Below are 14,847 nucleotides of genomic sequence, written 5' to 3' on the forward strand. Positions count from 1 at the left end.
AGTTTCAAGACTTCTGGAGGCCGTTTCCATCGCATCAGCCAATTCTACCATCTTAGCCAGGTCCAAGTTACCTTGCTCTCGCAGCCGCAGGCGATTATAGGATGAGCCGATTCCCGCCACGAACGCATCTCGGATCAGATCGTTAGTGTATTGAATAGCCGACACTGGCTTGCAATTGCAGGCTCTGGCTAGCTGCTGAAGTTCGCGCAGGTACTGTCCCGTCGTTTCGCCGGGCTGCCGCCGTCGAGTGGCTAGTAGGTGACGAGCATGAATTTCGTTTAGCGGTTTATGGTACAGCTTCTTGAGTAATTCGATGGCCTCTTTGTAATCTTGGGAATCACGGATTGTTGCATACACAGTGTCGCTTACCCTTGCGTGGAGGACCCGCAATCTGTCGGCGTCGGTTTGGACTGCTGTTGAGGCGTCGATGTAATCCTGGAAACACTTCAACCAATGGTCGGAAGTGTTCGACGCTCCCGCGGCACGCGGATCCAAGGTTAGCCGATCGGGTTTCAGCATCTGCTCCATTTTTTTTTCAGAACAAAATTTGTTGCGAATAAAATTGATGCGCGATTAATCCACTCGGGAGGCTAGAACGTACCTGGGAATAAAGGCTTTTATTCGCAACAAGAATAGAGCATACTGCTTAACAATACTATCCCAGACTAAGGGTCACTAGGAAGTGGCAGTGACCTTTATACTCCTATAAGAAGGCGGAGCCAAATTGATGTACCACAGAACAATGCTAACAGGTGGAACACCCCAACCATAACCCCAACAGTAACAAGAGTAACATATCGCTTCTCGGCCTTTTGGCTAAGATCAAGTGTAGTATGGTCGGCAGCCCATGGTCGGCTGCACTTGGTTGAGGTCATTAGGTTACACTGAAGCTTCATATGTTTCATATGAAGCAATTTTTAAAAGCGGCATCTCGGCCTTTTGGCTAAGATGCAAATGAGCTCAAGTCTTGGAGGAGGAACCTCCCCCTTCTCCAATCAGCTTGGCTCATGTAGATCAGGCCCAGGACAGGGTGGTTTGGTCGCTCGCCCTGTCTTGTCAGCCTGGATCTGAAATGTCTCAACTTGTTGAGACTCTGAATTGGATTTGATTTGATTGAATTGGAAAAGTATAAAAAAAACATATGTACAAGTACCCATAGTGATAACCATCTATGGTTCAGTACCCATAGTGGTAACCATCTATGGTTCACCACAACCATCATACATTTTGTCATTCAATCTATCCTGTCTTCCACCCTTTCTTAAATCTTCCCCTCCATTCTGCCTTCCATTCCCCCTTTTCTTGCCTCTGTACTTGCTTTAAGTGTGTCACATCGCTAACTTTATCCAGTTCTGACACAAGGTTATTGACCTGGAATGTTAATTCTCTTTATCTCTTTAAAGACTCTGCCAAACTTGCAGACTAGTTCCAGAACTTTCAGTTTTATTTTCGTACTGTTTTTTGATCAAAGAATTATTATCTCAACTGTTCATTGAAAAACGAGTTTTCAAAAAAGAAGGACTGAATGAAAGAAATGTTTATAATACAAAAGGAAAATATTGCCGATAAGGGAAATCTAAAATAAAAACCGAAAATGCTGGAAATGCTCAGCAGGTCAGGTGGCATGTGTGGAGAGAAACAATGTCAACATTTCAGGCTGATGACCTTTCATTGGAACTGAGGAAAGAAAATAAATTTAATAGGCTTTTAGCAACTGAATAGGGGAGGGGTGTGACACAAATACGGGATTTGGGGTGGGGGGGGGGGAGAAGAAAAGCTAATCTGCCCACCGAAACGAACAAAAGAGGCCTTAATAGGCTGCCACAGGTCACCAGGCCCCTTTCAACTGCAATGGGTCAAACTTCCAGAGAGCTTTAAGTGGATTGCACGCAGACACAAAAAGACTTTTTCAATTCAAAGCACCCTAAATAGGCAATGGCTTTCCCTGACTGTGTGAAAACTTTGGCCCTGTTTGAACGCAGCAGCTGATAAGGCGATTTTGGATTACTATATGGCATTACCACTTGTCTTATTTGGAAAATGACTTGACTTTTTTTCCTGATCACATGATAGCAGCCATTCTAAGGTTTGAACTGTGTAAAGACTGGTTGCGAACAATCGTTTTGACATGTCGATACCCAGGGAAAAGTTTGAGCAACAGCTTCAGAAAGGTTTCTTGGCCAAGGGAGGACAAAGTTGAAGATATTAAGAAATCAATTACTGTTTCTGTTGAAAAAGTCCACTTTTTACTTAAGTGACTTTCAGCAGTAGTTTTTGTAATTAAGCCTTATCTTGATTAAGACTGAATATTGTCTGCTGGGTTATTTTTAAATCGAACTATTCATAACTTAAAAGGGGGCCACATACGCACACAACCTCTTAGCTGATGGGCGACTTTTAAGGAAAAGCCTGTTCCGTGGTTGTGATGGGGAGGAAGAATAAAAGGAAAGGTCTGCGGTAGGGTGAAAGTGCAGGAGAGATTAAATGACAATTTCATGGTACAAAAGCCAAAGGGAGTTGTAATGGATGAAGCAAAGAAAGAGGTGTGTCCAGATGAGCTGTGAATGGCTGGATGACAGCTGTCTGAACACAAAATTAAGGCATAACAGAAGTGGGAAAAAAATGTGAAATAAAATGTTGGCAGAGGTTACAGTGTAAAAAAGTTGAACTCCATGTTAAATGCAAAGCCTGAAGAATGCTGAGTCAAAGGATGAGGTGTTCTTCCTCAAGTTTGCTTCAAGCTTCATGGAAACATTGGAAAGAAAGATCATAAGGAGAGCAAGGTGGAGAACTGAAATCACAAGTGACAAGAAGGTCAAGGTCATGTTTGTGGACTGAATGGAGACATTCTGCAAAGTAGTCACCCAGTCTGTCTCTCCTCAGTACCAAGGTGATCATATTGTGAGCAGTGAATGCAGTAGACTAAATTGAAAACAGTCCAAATAACTCACTGTTTCACTTGGAAGGACGGTTTGTGGGGGAGAAGGGAGGCAGTAAAATGACAGTTTTTGCAAGTCCTGTGTTTGTATGGGAAGCTGTCATAGGAGACAAAGGGTCATCTGGATTCAAAAAGTCAGCTATTTTCTCTCCTTACAGATGCTGCCAGACCTGCTGAGATTTTCCAGCATTTCCTCTTTTGGTGTCATAGGAGAAGGATGGGGTGTTGCGGGTGACTGAAGAGTGGGTTAGGGTGTTGCGGAGGGAACAGCCCCTTGGGAATGCTGAAAGAAAGAAATTAGTTGCATGCGTGATTGATATGAAAGTTTGTGTCTTCAGGATTGGTTGGAAGATAGTTTATACTGTGAAACAATGGGCCCATATACTGCTGGAATGGTATGAGTTTACAATCCCTACAACAGTTGTCACTGTGAACAGCCATGAAGGCAGTTATTGTAGTGCAGTGATAAATCATGTGGTAACCTGTATTAATGGACAGTACAGTTATGAATCTTGCAGAGTGGATTAAATAAGAAACCAAATTAGGCCAATCTTAATTAAGACTCTTTCTGTTAGAAATCCCAACAGGCACAATAAATGATGAAAAAAGTTCATTAAAGAGTAAAGTGGTGGTATTATTTGCCTGATCGACAGGAAAGAAACTTAAGCTTTAACGTTCCTAAAATGAAAAAATTATGCTTGATCTGCACTCAACAGCTCAGATGACCAAATTTTTTGATGGGAGAGTCTCCTTCTCATTTGATCGGTGTTTGTCACATGATATTTTGCGCAATAAACTTGGTTTGTAGGATGTTTGGCTGCGTTGCCTAAAAACCCAATGAGGCGGCAGCTCATAGAAGTCCACAGTTTACTTTCAACTGGGAATTGGTGGTTATGCTGGTAACAGAAAGGTTGGTTCACATTGCTTCAGTGGAGGAACTTGCTTTTGGTGCTAAGAGTTTGCATTGTCCTTCTGCAGGAGATCCAGCAAGTGTTTGTTCCCCTGTTTGAGGCTCAACACCATTCTCCAGTAAAAGCAAAAACGCAAACTCTATGAAGGGAGGTCACAAATGAGTCACTATAGTTACTGACATTCCGTGTACCCAACTGCAAATGAGCAAGAGAACTGCTGGTATCAGGTGGAATGGACTCAATTTAGCCAATCTATCTTGGAGGGCCATCACCCATTATCACAGACTTGTTATGGCATGGAAGGAGGCCATTTGGCCCATCATGTCTGCAACATTTCTCTAAAATGGGCATCATGACTTGATGCCATTCCCTTGCCTTTTCCTAATACTCTAGTTTTTAAATTTATTTATTGGTGTCGCAAGTCATTATTTCTATTCAAGTAATCATCTCATGCCCCATTGAATGCCTTGATTGAACTTGCTTCCACCAAACTATAGGCAGTACATTTCAGACCCAAACAACTTGTATGAAATAGTATTTTCACAAATCACATTTGCTTCTTTTGAAAATCACTTTCTTGTGGTCTCTTGTTCCTGATCCTTTTACAAGCGGGAACAGTTTCCTCTTATCTACTTTGACCAGCACCCCCCCATGATTTTGAACATCTCTATCAAATCTTCTCATAGCCTTCTTCTCTCCAAGAAAAAACAGTTCCAACTTCTCTAATCTATCCTCATAACTGAGATTTCTCATCCTTGGAACCATTCTTGTAAACCTCTTCCGCACTCTCTCCAATGCATTCACATCCTTCCGATAGTGTGACTCCCAGAACTGTATACAATATTCCAGCTGAGGTCTAAATAGATTGTGTGATGGAGTGGGCTATGTTCACATCCCTGTGTAGTTTCTTGCGGTCTTGGACAGAGCATAGAATCATAGAATCATAGAAACCCTACAGTACAGAAAGAGGCCATTCGGCCCATCGAGTCTGCACCGACCACAATCCCACCCAGGCCCTACCCCCATATCCTGACATATTTACCCACTAATCCCTCAAACCTACGCATCTCAGGACACTAAGGGCAATTTTTAGCATGGCCAATCAACCTAATACGCACATCTTTGGTAGGGCAGGAGCCATACCAAGCTGTGATACTTCTAGAAAGGACCCTTCCAAGGTGCATCTGTAAAAATTGGTGAGAATCGTTGCCAACATCCTAAATTTCCTTAGCCTTCTGAGAAAGTAGAGAACGTCCGAGAAGCTTGGAGCACATTCTCTACCTTGTCGCATCATCAGACAGTCAACATGCAGGTAAAAGTCTTTTTCGCAGCCACTTTCAGCATCTGTTCCAGCCAGAATGCACCTCCCCTTTTAGAGGTTCAGGCTAACTTTAATTAGTGCAGATGAACTTCAAGTAGTGCTAACCTCACACAAATGTGAGCCCCCTTCTGAGGCGTGCAGGCACTCAGCAATGCATTTAACACTTTGCTGAATATTACAATTCTTTGCAGTCATCAGAAAGTGTGTATGCTTTATATATTATGGCATGGTGGCACAGTGGTTAGCACTGCTGCCTCACAGCTCCAGGAACCTGCTTTCGATTCCTGGCATGGGTCACTGTCAGTGTGGAGTTAACACGTTCTCCCCATGCCTGTGTGGGTTTCCTCCAGGCGCTCCGGTTTCCTCTCACAGTCCAAAGATGTGTAGGTTGGGTGCGTTGGCCATGCTAAATTGCTCCTTAGTGTCCCGAGATACGTAGGTTAGAGGGATTAGCGGGGTAAATATGTCGGGTTACGGGGATAGGGCCTGGGTGGGATTGTTGTTGGTGCGGAGTTGACGAGTCGAATGGCCTTCTTCTGCACTGTAGGATTTCTATATTAAAACAACATGTGATAATGGTGCATCGCAATTCCTGCACCCGATTCTGAGAGTTGTCCCTCGGTTCTCCTAATTAACAAACATTAGCTTCATTTTACTCTGAAACAATAAGAACAGATCACTTTCTAATGGATGATAAATTGATGTCAAATTTGACCTTTATTGACTGTGCAATTAACTAAAATTCATTTGTTGTCATGGTGCTAGATTAATTACCAATTAGCCTTTCTGTGATGCGTTTAGAATGCCCTTTCCCACCTCATCACTAGAGAGACATCCTGCTTTTTACTTTTCTATGAGGTCAAGGCTTAAGTCTCAGTTTGAATGCCAAATGAGCATTGCTAGTCAGGCATAGCAAAATCCAATCTCATTCACAGGAAGAGCAGAATGGACCATAAAATTATCTGATTTTCCGATTTCATGGTGTACGTTTTACTGGAAGTGTTGGATGTAGCCTTTAACATCTATGGGTAAGGTGGCATACCAACTGAACACTGGTCACAAAGCATTGAAGTGGAACATTATTATCTTTACCAGTTTTGGATGGACTTCTGCTATAAGAATTTATAATAGTCACTACAATGAAACCTCTGCTTTGTGATACTTATGAAGTTCACTTGCGGAGAATATGTGTGCTTGATAAACTGATCACCTTTTAATGATTGTGCAATTATGACATAAACCATTTTAATTTAAGAAATAGCCGTGAATGTGTATCAAAATCGCCAACTGTTTGATAAGAAAGGAATCACGTAAAATATGAAAAGGGATTTATCTTTTTGTATCATACTCTCTGAATTACACTTCGAACCTTGAAAGCAGTTCCATTACAAATTGCACCCTCTTTGTTAGATAACTCTAGATCCACACCCAAAAAGTATTGGGCAAGATTCTCCGGTCTCCCAGCCAAGTGTTTCCCGCTATCGTGAGGTGGCACATTGCTAGAGGCGGGACTCTCTGGTCCTGTCGCTGTCAATGGGAATTCCCATTAATGTCACCCCCACACCGGTAGGAAACCCACAGGTTGGGGTGCACTGCTGGCGGGACCAGAGAACCTTGCTAGCTTGAATAGCTGGAGAAATCTGGCTATTATTTGTAACTTTTGATATTCCAAGTAACACTTTATTTACATAGAAATTTTGTGCATGAAGAAACTCTTTCAATGGATGATGCACCTTATTTTTCAGTGCAGTCAGTTTACTCCGCTTACTGGCAAATAAGGATAATTTTAGTACATATTATTGTAAAATGCCTTTAAGGGATAACAGCATGTCATCACTCGCAGAGAAGTGTGTCACGTGATCCAGTCTTAATTTCACTTTGGCCTGTGAGCAGTGAATGCAACACACACAACTCTGCTGCTGATGCCTTCAAACTTTTTCTGCATTTGTATAACTTCTTATCTACCTACCAAATAAATCAACCCCTTATGAGTGATTGGTGCCTCAATATCATTAAAACAGGACATAGGTTCCAAGGGCACGGCCTCAGAACCTTTAGAACCGAGATGAGGAGGAACTTCTTTAATGGTGAAACAATGGAATTCATTGCATCAGAAGACTGTGGAGGCCAGGTCGTTGAGAATATTTAAGGCAGAGATAGCTAGGCTCTTGATGGGTAAGGGGATCAAAGATTCCAGGGAAAAAGGGGAAGAATGGAGTTGAGAAACTTATCAGCCGTGATTGAATGGTGGAGCAGACATGATGGGCCGAATGGCCTAATTATGCTCCTATATCTTATGGTTATGGTATTCAGCGGAGGTCAAACAGTGTTTAAAGTTTATTTATTAGTGTCACAAGTAGGCTTACATTAACACTGCAATGAAGTTACTGTGAAAATCCACAAGACGCCACACTCTGGCACCTGGTCGGGTACACTGAAGTAGAATTTAGCATGGCCAATGCACCTAATCAGCACATCTTTTGGACTCTGGGAGGAAACTGGAGCACCCAGAGGAAACTCACGCAGACACAGGGAGAACGTGCAGACTCTGCACAGACCCAAGCCGGGAATCAAATCCAGGTCTGTGGCACTGTGAGGCAGCAGTGTTAACCACTGTGCTGCCCCATACCGCTGTGTGGCAGTAACATTAAGTACAGATACAACACAGTGAACAGTCTTGGGTTGTGCCACACAGCATGAGACAACCGTTGGCATTTTAGACACACTGAAATGAGATTGCCGTATCGGAGAATGTTAAAACCGCAATGTGCTGACCACACAGTAAAGAGGTAAGCAGACGGATCCCTCACGGTGTGATTGCAGCACATAACCCCTCAGTTCAGTGAGTGGGGCAGCACATTGAGAGGACCAGCACTGGGTTAGCTCAGTCTGGAAAGGTGAGTGACCAGGGTGTAGGCCGGATTGATAGCGAATGAGAGAGAGTCAAACAAAACAAGAACAAACAATCAAAACCATCATCAAATCGGGCCAGAGAATGTTGCAATTATAATGGGCAGTTTCAGGAGTTGTTGAACAACAGATTGAATAAAACAAGGAGGAATGTCATAAAGATCTCGTCAAAATGTCCACAAAATTCCCAGTTTGAATTGGGATGCAGCTGACCTTCTGTCCAAACTCAAAATATTTGAACAGTATACAGAGGTATGGTTTACTGATTCAGGGGTATCTGAGTCAGACAAGCAAAGCATAAAAATTCAACTAACAATTGGGAATGAAAGTCTACACAGGCTGAACATGCCAGAATCAACAGTAGAGAAAAACGGATCATCAAAAGATAGGGAGTAAATTGAAAGACTGATTCACATCTACACCCATGGAAGCTTTCCAGAAAGATCTGTTGGACAAATCCAAGGCTACCAAGGATGGACATAAACATGAAGCAATCCTCACGGGTCAATGGAAGTTACAGGTTCTATGTACTATCCCAATTTTGATGCACTCGCAAGCACACCAAAGTTTGGTAAAGAAGAACACAAAACAGTACATCACAGGAAACATATAGAAACTAGAAGCAGGTGTAGGCCATTCGGCCCTTTGAGCCTGCTCCGCCATTCATTTTGAACATGGCTATTCATTGAATTTAATATCCTGATTCCCCCTTCCTCCCATATCCCTTGATCTCTCTAGCAAAAGCAATATCTAATTTCTTCTTGAAATCAGGCAATGTTTTGGCCTCAACTACATTCTGTGGTAGTGAATTCCACACATTCACCACGCTCTGGGTGAAGAAATTTCGCCTCACCTCAGTTCCAAAAGGTTTACCCCCTATCTTCAAACTATGACCCCTAGCTGTGGACTCCCCCGCCATTGGGACCATTCTTTCTGAATCTAACCTGTCTAACCCTGTTTGAATTTTATAAGTTTCGATGAGATTCCCTCTCACTCTTCTGAACTCTCCTCATATGACAGAACTGCCATCCCAGGAGTCAGCCTGGTGAACCTTTGCTGTACTCCTTCTATATCAAGGATATCTTTCCTCAGAGAAGGACAACAAAACTACACACAATGCTCCAGATGTGGCCTCACCAACGCCCTGTACAATTGCAGCAAAACTTCCCTATCCCACAAACAGGCCCTTTGGCCCACCAAGTCTGTGCCAATGCAGATGCCTCTCTAATCTAATATTTTCTTGCCTCTATGTGGTCCATAATATATATATATATCCATATCCATATCAATAAATATTGAAGATGCGGCCTTCTGCACCAAGGGAATTTCCAGATTCAAACTTTTTGGGTGGAATTTTCCAGCCATGCTCGTCCAAAGACTGGAAAATCACGCTTGAGGTCAACGGATCTTTGCATGGTCCGTCTCCGCCCACTGCAATTCCCATGGCGGGTGGGACGGAAAAATTCCGCCTATTATCTTTGTATGGTTGTTCATTTGTATCTATTCTAAATAAATTAACCCACAATGTGTTATGTCCTGTTATGAGTGATTGGTACTCTTATATCATTATAATAGCACAACATTTACTGCAATTTAAACTTGGGCGAAAGTTCTCCCATTTTGGGACTAAGTCTTTTGGTGAGGCAGGAATGTGGAGTGTTGCAAGTGTGAAATAATACATTTTGGAAGGTCCAATGAATGGAGGAATTATGCAGTAAATGGAACACCCCTTAGGAGTATTGACAGGCAGAGAGACCTGGGTGTACATGTCCACCAATCACTGGAAGTCCAACACAGGTGGATATGGTAGTCAAGAAAGCATACGGCATGCTTGCCTCCATCGGTCGGGGCATTGAGTATAAAAATTGGCAGGTCATGCTGCAGCTGTACAGAACCTTAGTTAGGCTTCATTTAGAATATTGTGTACAATTCTGGTCGCCACACTACCCGAAGGTTGTGGATGCTTTGGAGAGGGTACAGAAGAGGTTTACCAGATGTTGCCTGGTCTGGAGGATATTAGCTTTAAGGAGATAGCTTTGTTAGATAAACTTGGTTTATTCTCACTGGAACAACGGAAGTTGAGAGGTGACCTGATAGAGGTTTACAAGATTATAAGTGGCATGGACAGAGTGGATCATCAGGTTCTCTGTCCGAGGGTAGAAAAGTCAAGTACTAGGGGACATAGATTTAGGGTGCATGGGGAAATGCTCAGAGGAGATGTGCGAGGCAAGTTTTTTTACATAGAGGGTGATGAATGTCTGGAACGCGCTGCCCGGGGAGGTGGTGGGAGCAGGTACAATAACGGTGCTTAAAGGGCAACTAGACGAATGCATGAATAGGATGGGAATGGAAGGATACGGACTCTGTAAGTGCATACAGTTTTAGTTTAGGCAAGCATCAAGATATGCACAGGCTTGGAGGGCCAAAGGGCCTGCTCCTGTGCTGTACTTTTTTTTGTTCTTTTTGTTCTTTGTTTCCCATTGCAGAGGCCGGCAGGAAACCATATCAAATCTTCCAGTCCCGACCTTGTTACTTATCCACACCGGTGCTTCGCACCATATTTCATGGTGGGGCAGACTGATGGCGCACAGTCTACAGTTATGTTCAGGCGCTATATTGAAAAGGCTCCCAACATCACTGACCCATTATTGAAGAAAGAAGGTGGACCTCCTGAAAATGAAGATGGATCTCCAGGAACATTCTAAGACACTCCAGCAGACCGAATCTGGAAGGTCCACCTGCAAATGCTCCCCTGACACCATTGCTGGTGATACAAGGCCCAGGGTGTGGGCAGTCTGATCTCTAGAGGCAACGCTAGGCATTGTTCAGATGAGTCCCAACATCCGCATACTAAATTGGTTCAAATGTGGTTTGCGGCAGTGTGTTTTCCCGCTGGCATCCTGGAGAATCTGGCATAGATGCTCAAGCCTTCATCGGCTGAAGAGAGGCTGAATAGACTGGGACTTTTTTCCCTGGAGCATAGGAGGCTTAGTGGTAATCTTATAGAGGTCTATAAAATAATGAGTGGCATAGATCAGCTAGATAACACCTTTTCCCAAAGGTAGTGGAGTCTAAAACTAGAGGACACAGGTTCAAGGTGAGAGGGGAGAGATACAAAAGTGTCCAGAGGAGCAATTTTTTCACAGAGGGTGGTGAGTGTCTGGAACAAGCTGCCAGAGTTGTAGTAGAGGCGGGTACAATTTTGTCTTTTAAAAAGCATTTAGATAATTACATGGGTAAGAAGGGTACAGAGGGATATGGTCCAAACAGGGGCAATTGGAACTAGCTTAATGGTAAAAAAAAAGGTGACATGGACAAGTTGGGCCAAAGAGCCTGTTTCCATGCTGTAAACCTCTATGACTCTTATCAAACCAATAATGGGATGCAGATTAGTTTCACGCTGGCCTCTGGCAGGTTTTATGACCAGTCATTGTGGGCACTAGTGGAAGATCCCGCTGTCAACTCATGCCAGTGTAAAACCAATTTCTGGGCCTCCCGCCCTATACTTCTCCCCCGCCTCCCCAACATGCTCACCATAGAACCGGCCAGTGAGGACTTGGGAAAATTCTGCTCCTGAGTTATTTTAGGACATACAAACCAAAACAACGAGACTATTAGATCTTGTTTGATCAGTGTTTCAACTTTATTTATTTGCTTTTGATTCCTTCACATTGTTAACAAACAAAAACATACATCTCAGTTCTAAAATTTTCAGAAATTATGTGGCAAGCACAGCCATTTGCGGGGATGGGGTGGGGAGTGGGGTGGTTGCAGGTTGCTGTTACCATTTGTGAAGTGAAGTGCTTCTTAATTTGACTCCTAAGGGGCACTTTAACTCTAATATTAATGTTCTAGATTATTTACTTTTCAAAATAATTCCTCTGCATTTACCATATTGAATTTTGTTATAATTTTAAAGCCCTTGATTACAGTCCAAAAGATGTGCTGGTTAGGCGCATTAGCCATGTTAAATTCACCCATAGTGTAGTCAAATAGGTGCTGGAGCGTGGTGACTAGGGGATTTTCACAGTAACATCATTGCAGTGTAATATAAGCCTACTTGTGACACTATAAATAAACTTTACATTAGACCAATTCTCAATTGTCTAAATCCAAAGGAATTCAAGTGTATGAAATTTTAAGTGTTCCGAAAGAGAGAAAATCATTGGGATTAATTGGACCCCCAAAAAACCAGAGGTACTTCTGCAGAAAACTAATTTAAAAATCTGTTCTAATTTTGCAAATTACTGAAACTGAACAAACAGTAAAACTATGCATTTAAAGAGGAGTGCTTGGACCCTCAGAACATTTTACAGCTAATGAATGAAGTGTATTCACTATTCTTTTGAAAGTAAAAGTGGCAGCCAACTTGCACAAGGAAATTTGTTAATTTGTTTTGGTGGACCCATGCCATAGAGTTTTTATTAAGTTAATGTTTCTCAGAAGACGAAGGAAATTTGGCATGTCAGCAACAACTCTCACCAACTTTTACAGATGCACCATAGAAAGCATTCTTTCTGGTTGTATCACAGCTTGGTATGGCTCCTGCTCTGCCCAAGACTGCAAGAAACAACAAAAAGTCGTGAATGTAGCCCAATCCATCAAACCAGCCTCCCATCCATTGAGTCTGTCTACATTTCCTGCTGCCTCGGCAAAGCAGCCAGCATAATTAAGGACCCCATGCACCTCAGACATTCTCTCTTCGACCTTCTGTCAGGAAAAAGATACAAAAGTCTGAGGTCACGTACCAACTGACTCAATAACAGCTTGTTCCCTGCTGCCGTCAGTCTTTTGAATGGACCTACCTTGCATTAAGTTGATCTTTCTCTACACCCTAGCTATGACTGTAACACTACATTCTGCACTCTCTCATTTCCTGCTCTATGAACGGTATGCTTTATCTGTATAGCACGCAAGAAACAATACTTGCTAATACAGGTGACAATAATAAATCAAATCAAATCAAATGCTTATGAAGGATGATATTGAAGAAGTCGAGCATCAAGGTGATGTAAGTGTGAGTTAGGGTTTAAGCATAGGTCAAAGAGAAGTAAAGAGTATACTTAATTCTGGTAGTGAAATATAGAAATCTCTGCTGTGGCCCAGATGTGATACAGAAAGCTCAGTTAAAAATAGAAGAGAACTCCAGAATCTAGTATTTAAAGCTTTAGTCAGTGCTGACATGACTTTAACCTTGGGTGTACAGGAGATATTTAAGAGATGATTCTCCAGGGTGCTATGATGATAGTGCAGAAAGGAGGATTTGTTAATAAACTTAATCCCAACTGAACATGCTCGAAAATCCCAACTAATCACTTGTAATAGGGACTTTCTGTAGTTGTGTCTAGCATCTCAAACAAAATTAGTTTTTTGAATGAGAATCTTTCAATGTATTGTGATTCTGACCAAGATGGTTTATTGGCAGCTATATAGATGTGGGGTTTGCAAGCTGAAAAATGATTGAGAGGGACAAGTGAGGATGCAAATACAGAAATTGGAATTGTTGAGACATTGGGGGAACCAGCTGATATAAATCAGAGATGAATTAGTAAGACTTGGAGTTAAACTTTCTGTCTCCACTGTCTTAAGTTTAAAGTTTATTTATTAGTGTCTCAAGTAGGCTTACATTAACACTGCAATGAAGTTATTGTGAAAATCCCCTGGTTGCCACACTCCGGCTCTTGTTTGTATACTCTGAGGGAGAATTTAGCATGGCCAGTGCACCTAACAAGCACATCTTTGGGACTGCGGTCAGGAACGAAAGTGGACTGGGCCTGAAAATATGGCACTAGACAGTATGTAGTTTCTCTGAACACATTCCCAGCACTGGCGATTTAAGGCAGTCGACTATCATGAGGCAATCAAGCTCATTAAAAACCTGAACAATTCTTAAGAAGAGTCATTCAGATGAAAGATGTTAACTACGCTTTTCTCTGCACTTTTGCTGCCAGACTTGCTGGGCTTTTGCAGCATTTTCTGTTTTTAATTCATTAAAAAATTTGTTTTGGGCAGTTTAAGGAGGTCACCTGGGATTTTCGAGTCAGCCTCCAGTTTCCCAACGTAGTGGGGGAGGGCGATATGTGGGTGTTGGTGCAACTACCTGGATTTGGGCATCCAGTGGCAGTTCAGGAGGGCAGTGTTCCCGGTCAGGAGGTCAGTGTTCCCGGTCAGGAGGTCAGTGTTCCCGGCAGGAGGGCAGTGTTCCCGGTCAGGAGGGCAGTGTTCCCGGTCAGGAGGGCAGTGTTCCCGGTCAGGAGGGCAGTGTTCCCGGTCAGGAGGGCAGTGTTCCCGGTCAGGAGGTCAGTGTTCCCGGCAGGAGGGCAGTGTTCCCAGCCAGGAGGGCAGTGTTCCCAGCCAGGAGGGCAGTGTTCCCGGTCAGGAGGGCAGTGTTCCCGGTCAGGAGAGCAGTGTTCCCGGTCAGGAGGGCAGTGTTCCCGGCAGGAGGGCAGTGTTCCTGGCAGGAGGGCAGTGTTCCCAGCAGGAGGGCAGTGTTCCAGGTAGGAGGGCAGTGTTCCAGGTCTGGAGGGCAGTGTTCCCGGTCTGGAGGGCAGTGTTCCCGGTCTGGAGGGCAGTGTTCCAGGTCTAGAGGGCAGTGTTCCCGGTCTGGAGGGCAGTGTTCCAGGTCTGGAGGGCAGTGTTCCAGGTCTGGAGGGCAGTGTTCCCAGCCAGGAGGGCAGTGTTCCAGCCAGGAGGGCAGTGTTCCAGCCAGGAGGGCAGTGTTCCAGCCAGGAGGACAGTGTTCCAGCCAGGAGGGCAGTGTTCCAGCC

At 43.4% G+C, this 14,847-nt stretch overlaps 1 protein-coding gene and 1 pseudogene across 1 annotated transcript in view; both read left to right on the plus strand.

Annotated features, from left to right (window-relative positions):
- The window catches only part of LOC144494794 (ephrin type-A receptor 5-like), a 393,151-nt gene that overhangs the window by 113,430 nt on the left and 264,874 nt on the right, over nt 1-14,847 (plus strand). The gene's annotated exons all lie outside the window — the stretch shown is intronic.
- On the plus strand, nt 797-970 carry LOC144495393 (U2 spliceosomal RNA; annotated as a pseudogene).

The sequence above is a fragment of the Mustelus asterias genome, chromosome 6 (assembly GCF_964213995.1).
Source record: "Mustelus asterias chromosome 6, sMusAst1.hap1.1, whole genome shotgun sequence".
Lineage (NCBI taxonomy): Eukaryota > Metazoa > Chordata > Chondrichthyes > Carcharhiniformes > Triakidae > Mustelus > Mustelus asterias.